At 42.5% G+C, this 12,464-nt stretch overlaps 1 long non-coding RNA gene across 1 annotated transcript in view; it reads left to right on the forward strand.

Annotated features, from left to right (window-relative positions):
• Nucleotides 1–897: 897 nt before the first annotated feature.
• The window catches only part of LOC122186067, a 51,940-nt gene continuing 40,373 nt past the window's right edge, over nucleotides 898–12,464 (forward strand). The window contains exons 1-2 of the long non-coding RNA XR_006181046.1: nucleotides 898–955; nucleotides 1,226–1,311. This is a non-coding gene — a long non-coding RNA (uncharacterized LOC122186067). The remainder of the gene's footprint in view (nucleotides 956–1,225; nucleotides 1,312–12,464) is intronic.

Here is a 12,464-nt window from a genome sequence, read left to right on the forward strand (position 1 = left end):
TGAAGTAAAAGAGGGGAGATTTAGGTTAGGTGTTAGGAAGAAATCCTTTCCTCAGAGGGCGGTGAGGCACTGCTGCCCAGAGAGCTGTGGGTCCCCATCCCTGGAGACACTCAAGGGTGGGATGGGGCCTTGGGCAGCCAGAGCTGGTGAGGGCAACCAGCCCTGTCTGGGCATTGGAACTGGTCCCCTCCAACCCAAGCCATTCTGTGATTCAGCGAAATACAAAGAGGAGTGGTGCAAGCATGTATTTCATTCTTTCTTTGAAGTATTTATTGCTGGTAGCTCTTTTTCCAGCCCTCTCTGAAGTCTGGAAGTCAAGCACTTTCTGGAGTAGCTGTGAAGTCCCCCTCAGGTTTGGAAGGCTGCTGTTTCCCTGGGACTGCTGATAAAGCTGACGGAGTTCAAGATCTTTTACCTTGAAAGAAAAGGTATGGTGAGATTCCTAAAAAGATCTCTTCAATTAATGGCTTTGTGTGGCTCTAAGTTCTGAAATAAGGCCTTGTCAATCTGGGTAGTATGTAAAGCTAGTCTCTCAGTTAACGAGGCCAGACAGTATTAATGGTGGTGCTTGTTGCAGTGACTGAAGCCCTGCTTGGCTGTGCTCATATAGTTAACACTTGTTTCTCACTCATATAGAGCCAGAAACTTTGAAATACTTATGAAATGAAAGGTCCAACAAAAACATCTAATGAAAATGTTCACTGAGAATTTCATTGGGCACCTGAAATTCAAGTTCCTTTTGGAAATGGTCAAATTGAAGCTAGGATTCCCTCTGTACAGAAAGGAAATTTCCTAACCATCTCAGTTCCGACCTCAAAAAAAACGTTCTTTCAAAGGTTGCTGAGTTCATGACATGCTTTTATCTCTTCCAGGACCTGAAGGTCCCCATGTGGCTGTGCTCGTGCCACTGCTGAAAGAGCATTGTTACTCCAGAGTTCCTGGGCTGGTATGTGAGGTGAGTGTTTCTATAACCTTGTTCCCAAGCCTGAGAGAGTATTGTGCTGGTTTTGTTCTTCCAGAAGGAATAAAATCCTGAAAAGTTCTTAATTTATAGTCAGAATAGGGAGCCTTTCTTTCTAAAACTAAAAAGAAAAAAATGAAAATCCTTGTAAATACTTTTTCATTTTGAAGTTCTGTAGTAACAGCTTAGATGGAGTGTACCCTGGAAGTACCAGAATGTCACTTGATATTTTCTTATCAGCTTTGTTTTCTCTGCTCTCTGCAGCTAAATTGGGAATGTGGGAAGACTGAGAAATGTCACCAAATACAGCAAACAAGCAACCTTGCTTTTGGAGGTTCCATCCACAGCAGGTGAGCCTCTGGCCTGAATGAGGTCTAATACTTTGGCTGTGCCCCCACTTCTGTCCATGAGCACGTTGTGTTTCTATTGCACATAAAAGGAGTCATTCACTTCAGGACAACAGGAATAGAAGTGGGGGTTCCCCTTCCAAACAAACTAGGTAACTATAATAGAGTCAAATGGAAGCTGTTGCTTGGCACTGAGGTTTTGGAGGGCATCTGTATATTTGTTGGCTTATTTCTTGATGAAGTATCTAATTTGTTGGGATGTTCCCAGAAGTCTGACATAATAAATGACTCATTTTTATGAGAAAAGAGTGGTCTTGCTAAGCTGGCACATCAGCAAGTCCATTGGAAGCCAGATACATGCTTAATAGCTTTGCCCAATGAAGCCTTGATCCTTGCAGACACAGCTGTATGCTGAACTGCAGCAACTGGCAGAAGGACAGACTGCACCCCTGCTGCTTTCAGGACCAGTCTTGTAAAGGATTCATCTTTAACTTAGCTGTTCTCTAAAGCTGTTGAAGTAAACGTGTCCTTAGTGCCCTCAATTCAACTTTTACCTGTCCTCCCTGGTAAATAACTTTATCACTTGTCAGTGGGTCATAGCTGCATGGGATGGACCTTGTCCCATCTGTAAGGTTCTAGTAATCCTGCTGATGATCTGTGCTGAGTGCTTGTTTATACACTGCAAAATTAGAAACATATTAAAACTGCATATAATATTTAAGATAAACTTGCAAAAGTAAGAGATGAACCTTTCTTATTCAAGGTTCCTCTTTAAAAAACAGCTATAAAAGCTAATCAGTGAGAGCATAACTTCCCTCTGTAAAACACCCAGTGACACATTGATCTCAGAATAAGTTCACAAACAATTTCAGAATTGCAACGCTTGCTTTTGTGTTAATTATTTTGTTGCTGAAAATATTTCAGATGAAATGATCTCCAGAATGTATTTTTCTAATGGTGGCCCCCACAGGAAAAAAGAGATGTTGGGATGTACCAGTAAGATTCCTTACATGTTGATGACTTTATGCTGAAAATCACTAGTGTTTATGTGAGCTCTGTATGATGGTCTTGGGTGTATTTAATAGTTGTTGTCCTGGAACCCATACCTACCACAAGGCACTGGTGTTCACCCAGCAATTCAAACTGGCTTTGAATTCCTGGCTTTGGAAGATAAAGCAACAACTCTTTTCCTTTAAAATCAAAGAGTAAATCTGTGGTTGTGGTCACAGTGTCATCTGGTTTCAACCCCCCATGTGTTATTTGTTCTGACTTATGTTAATGCATACTTCGTGCCCAGTGGGTAGCATTTCTGTTCTATAAGATGTGCAGAAGTTCCAAGGTGTGCTGTGATGATACAGGAAGGATCACTGCAGGTCACGTTGCTGACTTGCTGCACTGTTGATGGCAGTTAGCACAGGCATGGAAGTGATGGAGGTGCAAAAGCATATTCTGCTGGTATCAGGAAGGTACAAAAGTAGTACCTGCTCTGGATTTGTGGACTGAAGTTTGTTGGAAAACAGCATTTCTGTATGGTAGCACCACAAACAGCAGTTACTTTGCGGCGAAGTTTCCCTGTTTTCTCTTGAATGTACAGAATTCATGCTTAAGAAAACTCTGGAGAAATGGAAATCAGATCAAGGTAGCTGCTTCCTGGGGAAGAGCTCCTTCTTGAGGGAGGAGAAGCTTGGTTTCCCTTTTTGTCTGCTCCTTACTGGCAGTATAGAGGAGAAACCATAAAAAAATACACTCCTATCTACCAAAAGCAACAGACATCAATTCCCTATCTTCCTTCTCACCCATCTGTCAGTCAGTTAAGTTCTGAGAAATGAAAGCCTCAAAATAGCAGAGAAGATATGCTGTTCTCTACAAGAAATCTGCTGCAGCCCCATCACCTATGAGCAACAAAGCAAACAACTTCATATTTCCTAGTTCTAAAGCTGTACCAGGTGTACACCTGTAGTGTTCTTGGAAAAATACCACAAGATTAGGAGAAAAGGTGCTAATAGGTCCGTTTCTTGGAGAAAATGTGCCAAACCAAACACAGATAAAATAAAGAAGGTTGCATTTTGAAAGCTGTTAGTTGCCAGGTGCCCAGCTCTTACGAAGTTGCACTGAAGGACCATTGCATGTAGGGCTGATAGGTTGCCCTGTGTGAGTGGTGCCAGGGGAGATGCCAGCTGATCCCTGGGTTATGCTGAAGAAAACCTGAGTCAATGTGCTGTCCAAATCAGAGGCCTCTTGAAATGCTGGATATTGAGGTCATGCACTTTTCAGTGGGTGTAAGAAACAGCATTTTTCCAGAGCAGTTTGTCTGAAGCACCCAGCTCATTGGGATCCACAGGCTGAGCTTTACTGCAATGTCAGAAGGCAGGAGGTGAGAATTAGCAGAGTCCTGAGTGCAGATCCTGGGCTGAAGAGCTTTGTAGAAAAGTGCCAGATAACGAATGTGCTTACAAATAATGCCAGGGGGGAGATCAGAAGAAAGAGTGGATATTTGTGGTTGAAATTTATATTATGACACTTCTGAAGAAGTTAGAAATGGGAGCAGGAAGAAGACAGGGTCCTCTCTTAATGCTCCTATGCAATTGCATTTATTCCACCTGCTGAAATGTCAGTGTGTTTATTTGCAGTAAATGAGGTCAGGACCTGTTTTGTTTCTTTGTCTCATTGGAGAAGCAAGCTAATTTTTTCTGCAGAAGCAGTGTGCTACACTGGGTGAGCAGTCTGAACTCTTTCCTGGATAAATAAATTTTAGATGTCAATACAATTTAATCCATATTAAGTCCCTCAGCAAATGTCCCCAATCAATGATTTACTACCCTAAACAGTTTCTTTGTAGTGCATTTGCCTGTGTTTTGTAGGTCAGCAGTAACTAAGAATGAGGAAGACTTTTGTGGTGTTATAAATCCTTTGCTTACCTTGGCTTCTCCACCCTCTCTTAGCAAACTGCAGTTTCAAAACTCCTAGCCAAGCTCAGAAAGGAAGTATTCATGCAGCAGCATTACTCCTGTTGGGTTTTATTCTTTCGTGACTTTTTTCTTCTGGCCACATTCACCTTCTGGACTGGGAGGGACCAGTCTTCAGACTTGGCTGTGCAGATCCTGGACTCAAGGAGAAATTCACCTTGTGGGAAAAGCTAATCTCAGCAACGAGCAAGCTGGATCCAGCTGCAATCTGAACAGGAGGCTGTGCAGCCAAGCGGCTCCTTACCCTTCCAGTTGCTATTCATACTTCATTGGGTGGTGCTAATGTGGGGGGGCAGTTCTCCTACACCCCAGTTGACCTGCCCTGGTGTGCACCCTGTAAAGAAAGTTCAGTTCAAGCTGGCCAGCTGGGAGCTGGGAGGAGATTTGTCTTGGGAACATTCTGTCTGTTCAGGATGTAATGAACTTTCCTCCAAAATGGCTCATATTTGGCTGTTCCTGACAAAAGTGTAGAACGATTCGAGTCTAATCTAGCACAGTTGACTCGAGCCCACTGAGAACTATAAACAAGATTCAGTTCATCCACAGTAAAGAGAAGAGACTGGTTCTGGCCAGGGCTGTGTTGCTCCCAACGTGGCAAAATAGGGCAGAAAGTCAGAATGGGGGAAGCTCTATACATTTCCCAGAGTGACTGACCTGGATACCTGAAATGCAAATGTAGGAGTGCAGCATTGTGTTTCTGACCTGAAGACTTCCGTATTTTGACAGGGAGGGTGCCACAAGTGGCTTCTTCCTCCAGTTCTGCTGGTAACTGAGATTTGGGTTAAATCTGTTAATGTTTGTGCTTCAGGAGCCTGAGGTTGTGTAAACTAAAATCACGAGTAGGTCTGTGCTGTCCTTCTCTGCATTGTTTTATAGTGACAGCATTATAGCAGGCTTCTTTTCTAAGTCTTGAAAGAATTCAGGCTCTGATTCTAGAAAGAGCTTGGGCCTCCTTAGGCAAAAGGCCAAGTGCAGAGCATTGTCGTGTGTTAGCAGTCTCCACATTGGCACATCCATTGAGTAGTTCTTTGTGTGACAGCACGTTAAGGAATTTAGCAAAAGCTTTTGTGGTCTCCAAGTCATTTCCTGCAAAATGAGTATGAAGCCTACAGCAGAATAGTGACGTTCTCCAATGGAACGTGTTCTACTGATCTCTACTGAATTTATTTCAGAGAGGAACTAAGTGAAAATCTGAGATCAAGGACATTGTGATAACTCAAGTGTGTCCTTTTTTGTCCTTTTTTGTGTCCTTTTGCTTTGTTGAAGTGTGGTGTGCTAACAAGAAACGTGTCAGTGTTGGTTACCTCTTCCATCTCATGGCTTGACATGGTGCAGGAGCTCTCAGCTCAGACATGACAATAGATGTCACCACCTGGTTCTGGTTTTGTTCGGGTCCAACTGGTGTTATTCTCAAGGGTTTTATTATGATCATTGTGATCTGTTGCTGTGTACTTCTTGGGCTAGTTTGCCATTTTTTTTGGCTGTTGCCCTTCCTCAGGTCTCCTTACATCACTTGTCTTCATAAAGCAGTACTTAGAAGTCAAATTCTCCTCTCACAAACGAGGCTTCTTTCTTTTTTTGTTAAAAATGCAGAAAGCTGCAGAGGATTAGCACCCTGGGCATCTTCAAAAATAGCAGTATGTTCTTTTTCTACCTCTTTCTGTCACATAACTTCAGTGCATCTTTGTGTCTGCTTCCTCCTCCCAGCCCTCCCTGCAGGCAAGTAGCAGAACTAAGCTGAAAATAAATGATTGCAAGGCACTGCTGTGAGTGGTACCTGAACTTTAACCCTCCTCCTTCCCAGAAGAAATAAAGGTAGCTTCTTTAGGCTATGGGGCTTTTTGATTTGGGAGAATTCCCTGTGCTTTGTCATATGGATCTCATCTGCTCTCTTACCCGGTAGGCTGTTTCAGATTTATTTGTGCAGAACTTCTGATGCACTGCTGATCCAATGAACACAGTTCATCCATTCTGCACATTTTTCCATCTCTCCTTCTGTCCCTCTTTCTTCCAAGGCCTTACTTTTAGGATTCGTGGATCAGGACTGTTCCTGCTTAAATGCATGCTCCTTATTTGCAGACCTCGGTTCACATCACTTTCCATGTCTTGTTGTTTCTCTTTTTCCTTCTGTATTTTTCTACTTCAGTTCTGGTTTTCAGCTTTTGATTGGAATTACCTTATCGAGTGTCTGTTGGCTGTAGCAGTTCTTCTATACTATTCTGTACTACAGTATACAGCGTTCTTCTGTTGAATCTCCTAGCTCCAACAAGCTGTATGAAGGCAAACAAATAGGTTTTGTGCTCATGCAAGTTTTTCAAAATTGCTCTGTGCAACTTCGTTGCCACTGAACTGCAGATCTGTGGCAGATTTGTAATGTTTTTGGGGTATTTGTCTCCTTGAGTTAGCAAAGATAGCATACACTGATGCTTTGTGTGAGGCAGAGCAGAGATTCCAGAGGAATGCAGCCCTCAAAGGGTATTAATGCTACCTGTGGAAGAAAATTGCAGTAGTTTCTGAGTATGTAATGCAAACTGAGGTGCAGGTCTGAACAAGGCCAGCAGCAGAGATTATTGCAGCATAGGGAGCAATATGTGTAAGCATCGGCTGCCCCATTGAAAAGCCCTGTGCAGGACAGTAAAGCAGTTCTGCAGGCCTTCAGACCTGGCAAACTGACAGTATAGGAATTTCTGCCTAAGAGGATAGGCCCGTGCAGAACAATGTGGTTTTTCTTGTAGCTTCTCAGTTGCACAGCCTAAAAAGCTGTCTGTTTTCCAGTTTTACAAGAGTAGTGGCTGGAGAAGTATGGAGACTATGCAGGGCTGGAATGGTGGGACAAAACAAAAGTGCTGTATGGCTGAAAAATTCATAGCCTGGAAAAATAAATAGTGCAATTATTTGCAATGTTTTTATTGCCTGATGATTTTTCAGGTTGGGGCCCATCCTGACCCCTGACAATAGGGGACTGATAAAGTACCATTTGTTTTTTGTATTGAGATTGGAACGAGCTTGGGCTCAATCTTATGAATCTAATAGTGGAGTTCCACTGCAGTGTACCAAAAGGGCAAGGGAAAGACTCTTTCCTGGGCTGATATTTGGAGGAGCCTTAGCAATAGTTATGTTTTGTGAGAAGGTTTAAGAATGTGCTGTTTGCATTGTATTTAATATCAATTTTTTCTTTTCTGCTTAGAGAATCTGTTAAGTCAGAACTGAGCTGTGGCAGCATGGCAGCACGTGAGTTAGCTGACTTGCAGGTGAGAGATTTCACAGCACTCAAACCAACCTCATTCAGCAGAGATCTGCTGTCAGTTTAGCTGTTTTTCATCTCTTTTGCCTCTTCTACACCCTATTCTGTGTGTTTCTTGTCATGACAAACATCTATGGTGTTCATCTTATAAGCTATTGACAACAGAGAAAAGCTTCTACTTCATGCTTGTCAAGACTTGCCAGTGCACCAACTCTGGTTTTGTGCTTGCAAAGGGGCTTTAAATTAGGCAGGATGGACTTTAATTATTTCACCTGACATATGCTTTACTAGGGAGGGCATGCTTCCAGCCTTGCTTGCTAAAAATGAGGCTTTTCTTTCAATTGTTTCTCAGCTGAGTGCCTTCCACATGCCCTCTGGCTACCCAGGATGCTAACGAACATTGAACTTTACCGTGTTAATTGTACCTGTCCAATGAATGCTATATTTTCAGAGTTAACAGCAATGGCTTTGGACCAAATTGACTGACTAAAAAAGGCAGCAATTAGTGTGGTGGTTTTTTTTTTCCAAAGTGACTTTCTAAGGTCCTGAGGACTTTGACCCTTATGGTAACATAATTCTTAAGTTTGCTGAGAGGTGAGGGCTGAGCTTGCAAAGTAAGCAGTAATGTAGAGTTAGGAAGTAGACCTGATCTTTAGGTTTACCTCATTGGCAAAGACATGACCTGCACTTTTTGAAGTCAAATGAAGTAACAGTCCCTGTGGGACCTTGATTCATATCTCTGATGTGTAAAAACCCCTCTCTGTAGCAGAGCTGGTGCCTGTTTAGACCAGGTTTCTTCTTTCCTAGGCAATAAGCTTTCAGGGATTGATCTACTGGACAGAGCCATACGGAGTCACTGCATGAGTATCACTGACAGAGTTCAGCATCAGTGGATTTGCTTTATTTGGGGATCACCTGGCAACTGCTTTTCTGTTAAAGGAAAGTTCTTAAGGTTTTAGGAAATAATCCTTATCTGAAACAGGAACTGTGGTCTTCAAGTTGAGTCTGCTTTCAGGCATTAAAAAATAATCTCTTATCACAAAAATGCAGAGGCTGTGCATTCAAAACTGCAACAGTTTTGAATGAAGAGCTTTGTACCAGTTTCTCTGTGTTAAAAAGGAGCTATAAGAGCATGAATATTCAAATATTCTTTATCATTCCAAGTGTTCTATGGCATGTTGTATTCAAAACATCCAGCCACTGCCAAAAATCTGTCAGGTCAGAGGGAAGCTGTCTTTTAGTCTTTTCAGAGTCATTCCCTGCTGATTCATTTTGCTGCTAAGGTGGCATTAGATAGAAATCACAGTGGAGGTTCAGTGTTGGTTGTTAGAGAAAAGAGAGGGTTCCAGATTTTGGTGGTTTTTTTGCTGCTTTGCTATACAGCTCTGCTAGAAACATTCACATTCAATCTTAAATACAACATACTGGGCTGCTGTGAAAGAGCTGCTGGGCATTCTGCTGGAAGTTCCTCAAGAATTCAGCTGCACCAAACTAGTTACAGTTGATTCCATTTAACTTTGTTTCCCAAATAGCACAATTAGTAATGGGAGCATTTAAATGATGCCCAATGAGCTTTTAAGATAGCATCTCATAGGTAACAAATGGTAGCTCGTGTTGCTGAACTGGAGCTCACATTGCTGTCGTGATTATGGTTCATCAGTGAGTCTGTTAGGCAGTGAGTGTTGGGGATAAATACCATTGCAACTACACTTCTGTGTTTATTTTTCATTTACGGCCTCAACTTCTGCACCTGCAGATTAAAGCTCTTCTGTCAGCTTAGAATTAAACTTCATAGTGTGAAGTTGAAGCAAACTTGCTTACTGTCTGAGCGAGGAATTGCGTGTCATTATGAATGCAAATTGCACTGTGTTTGCTGGTGCTGCTACCTGGAAGCTAGATGGGTTGAGTGATTATGGGGTGTGCAAAGCTGCCAGAAAATATCTGCTCCTGGGGGGTCTCTCGTGCTGGTGGGTCTGGACTAGTTTTCATTCACTGCAAAGTAATGATTGAGAAAAAGTTCATGAACTGATCTGGTTAGAGCAGGTATAGTAAGGCATGAGTGAGGAGATGGTGGTTTTTCCTCTGTGAAAACCTCTGGCATCAGAAGAAATGAGCACAGGCAGCACCATGCTGGGTGCATGTGGCAGAGGATGGGGTTGAGATGTACTGTTGGAGCCTGTGCAAATCAAGACTTCAGTGCTAAAGATGTAACTGAGATGCTGTCAAGGCCTAAGAATGGCACTGCAGTTGTATGGAGTGCAGCGTTGCCTCTCTTCTCAGGGCTTACATGTGTTTGCATTCATTTACTTTGCATCTCAGATCAGCAGTAAGACCCTTGGGAGTTTCTTACCCTTCTGGGCAGCCAGTCCTGAGTTCTTTCTGTGGTTGTGCACCAGCAATCATCTCAGCTTTGAGATAAAATGGACAGAGAGCAGGGTGTGTGTGCATCCAGCATTCATTGAGATCATTTCTATTTTCAGTAAGCGTTGACACGGAGTGAGAACAGCAGTTGTCTGCAAATGTTTGCAGGAAGGAGATTAATTTCTGTGTTTTCCTTCCTCTTGTAGCAGAGATTGACATGGGCCAGCAGTGTTGTGGTGTTTGCTGGAAAAGATTCCTTGCTATAGAGGTGGTGCCACCAGGAAAGGTAACAACAACAATTTCTACTGTATAATTTGGCAGCATCTTTTGTTTAGAAATGTGAACCCTGCCTATGCTTTAGTGGCAGCAGAGGCATTTTCCACGCTGTAGAAATTCAAGTCTTCGCTGTCTCCTTCCATTCTTCAATGAAATCTCAGCATCACAAGCTCTCTCAAACAACTTGTCAGATTGCATTATGTGGTTAAAAATGTACCACTGAGGTTTCGTAGTGATTAATAGCCTTGAGAGGGGACGAGTATCCTAGGTGGGGACTGGGAAATGGATTTACAGGGAAGGAGATGAGCGTACAGGAGTCACTAAAAAGACTGCATACTACAGATAGTGTGTTTCTCTTGGCTACTACTGCCAAAAAGCACTTTTGCATTTGAGTGTAGGGGAAAATTCAGACATGCTACGCCTGAGAACTTCAGCTCTCACTCGTTTAAAGCAGAGGGTATAAGTATTATTTGTTACCATCTTGAAGCTTGACCAATTCCAAGGCAAAGTACTCGTGGCTACATGATTCAAAAGCCACATGCTTGGAAGAATGATACTACTATATGAAGTATTCTTATGAGTAAATCTTCAGCAGCATACTAACAGGACCAAGATACAGGCCTCACAGCAGAGAAATGAGCACAGTTAGCCCAGCTGTGTACCTGTTACATACTTCATTGCACAGTGCTTGCTGTCATCCTTACATTCTCTGTCATTTGTTGAGGAGTAACGCTTCACCTGAAGCCAGCTCTCAGCTTTCAGCTGGCTGCTGCTTGACCAGAGTGCAGGAATTGTCTGGTGGCATAGCACATAGAAGGGGAAAGTTGTCAAGGCTTTTTTGGAGATGGGAGGTGGGGGTGGTGAGAGCTAGTTTAAACTAGAGAAAACTGCAGAGGAGATATTGCTAAGAGGGGGAGGTAAAGGAAAGCTGTGAAGTTCAGTGCAATCAGTGGGGGCATCTGACCTGTCTAGTCTGGCTGAGGCTGGAGCAAGAAAGCACAGTTCTGTGTTCAAGAAAGATTTCTCATTTTTATGAGCTAGTAACTTAACTCTTGCATGCTTGCAACATAGATGGAGCCAGAAAAGAAGCAGCCTTCTTGTAGGTGTATTAACTTGCAGTTCAAAATCTGCTCTTCTGCTTTGCATATCTTTTGAGTTATTGCTACTTCCTTGACTGTGGGAGAGTGATGTTTATTCCTGTTGAAGCTACAGAGCTGGCTGATGGAATTTTAAAGGTTTGGATTTTGTTGTTTTTTTTTTTAAGCAAGAATTGAGTGTAGAAATTGTTTCCTTTCTTTTTTTCAATATTTAACATGGAAATATTTATTGTGGTCCGTGGCTCTGGTTCCTATATGTCTCCAGCCATCACATGAGAATCATAAGGGTAGTTTGTATGTGGTAGTAACCTACACGAGGCTGAAGTCTCCTTGCAAAGAAAGGTTCTGCAAGACTAAATGAAAAAGCAGTGCATAGACCTGACCAGGAAAGCAGCTTATTTTCTTACCAACTCTAATACAGAGAGCAGTCCAGCTCTGTTTTTCGTATTCTGAATTACAGTGTGTGTATCTTGAAAAAGTATAAAGAAGGATGACACAATAAATGATGAACCAGAAAGTGTAAAAATCAATGTGTGACCAAAATGTTGCTGTTTAAAAACCTATTATGGGACTGAAGGGAGGATACCTCTGTGCTTATTGAATTAACATCAGTTTGCAAATGGTTTGCATCCTTCTTTGTACTTGTTCTTGTGAATAGACACTCTTGGGTACAGCAGCATTCACTGGACTTAATTAAACGAGACCTTTGTGGACAATTCCATGTTCAGTTGCATCAGATACAGCAACCTCATGGCTTGTGTGTCAATGGAGGATGGTTATACTGGACTGAGAGGTCCTACCTGCTGTTTACTGTTATGCAATGACCCATGTTGTCCAATGCAGAAATTCCCAGACTTATAAGCTCTAACAGATGTTACGTATGCCAGTCAGTGAATGTAGGACTGACTCTTTCCACACCTTGGGGCTGTTTGTCCATTTTGCCTGAATGTATCTGACGTCTTACATAATACTGGAAAGTCTCTCAGATTTATAAACAGCAGGTTTTGCCTTTCCTGCCATCTGTTTTGGGATGCTCGTTGTCTTGGCTAACCTCCTTCATGGGCTGCTCTGTTCAGGCATTGATGCACTAAGACAAATAAATTGCTGAGTGCACTTGGTCCTCTCAGAGAAAATATTGGTGTGATGGAGTTACAAGCAGCCAAAGCATGGAGGGTATGTTTGGTGTTGTGCTGCTTGTAGCTTCTGAAGAGG

The sequence above is a fragment of the Lagopus leucura genome, unplaced genomic scaffold, assembly GCF_019238085.1.
Source record: "Lagopus leucura isolate 7727_CA_CO unplaced genomic scaffold, USGS_WTPT01 Super-Scaffold_100034, whole genome shotgun sequence".
NCBI classification, from domain to species: domain Eukaryota; kingdom Metazoa; phylum Chordata; class Aves; order Galliformes; family Phasianidae; genus Lagopus; species Lagopus leucura.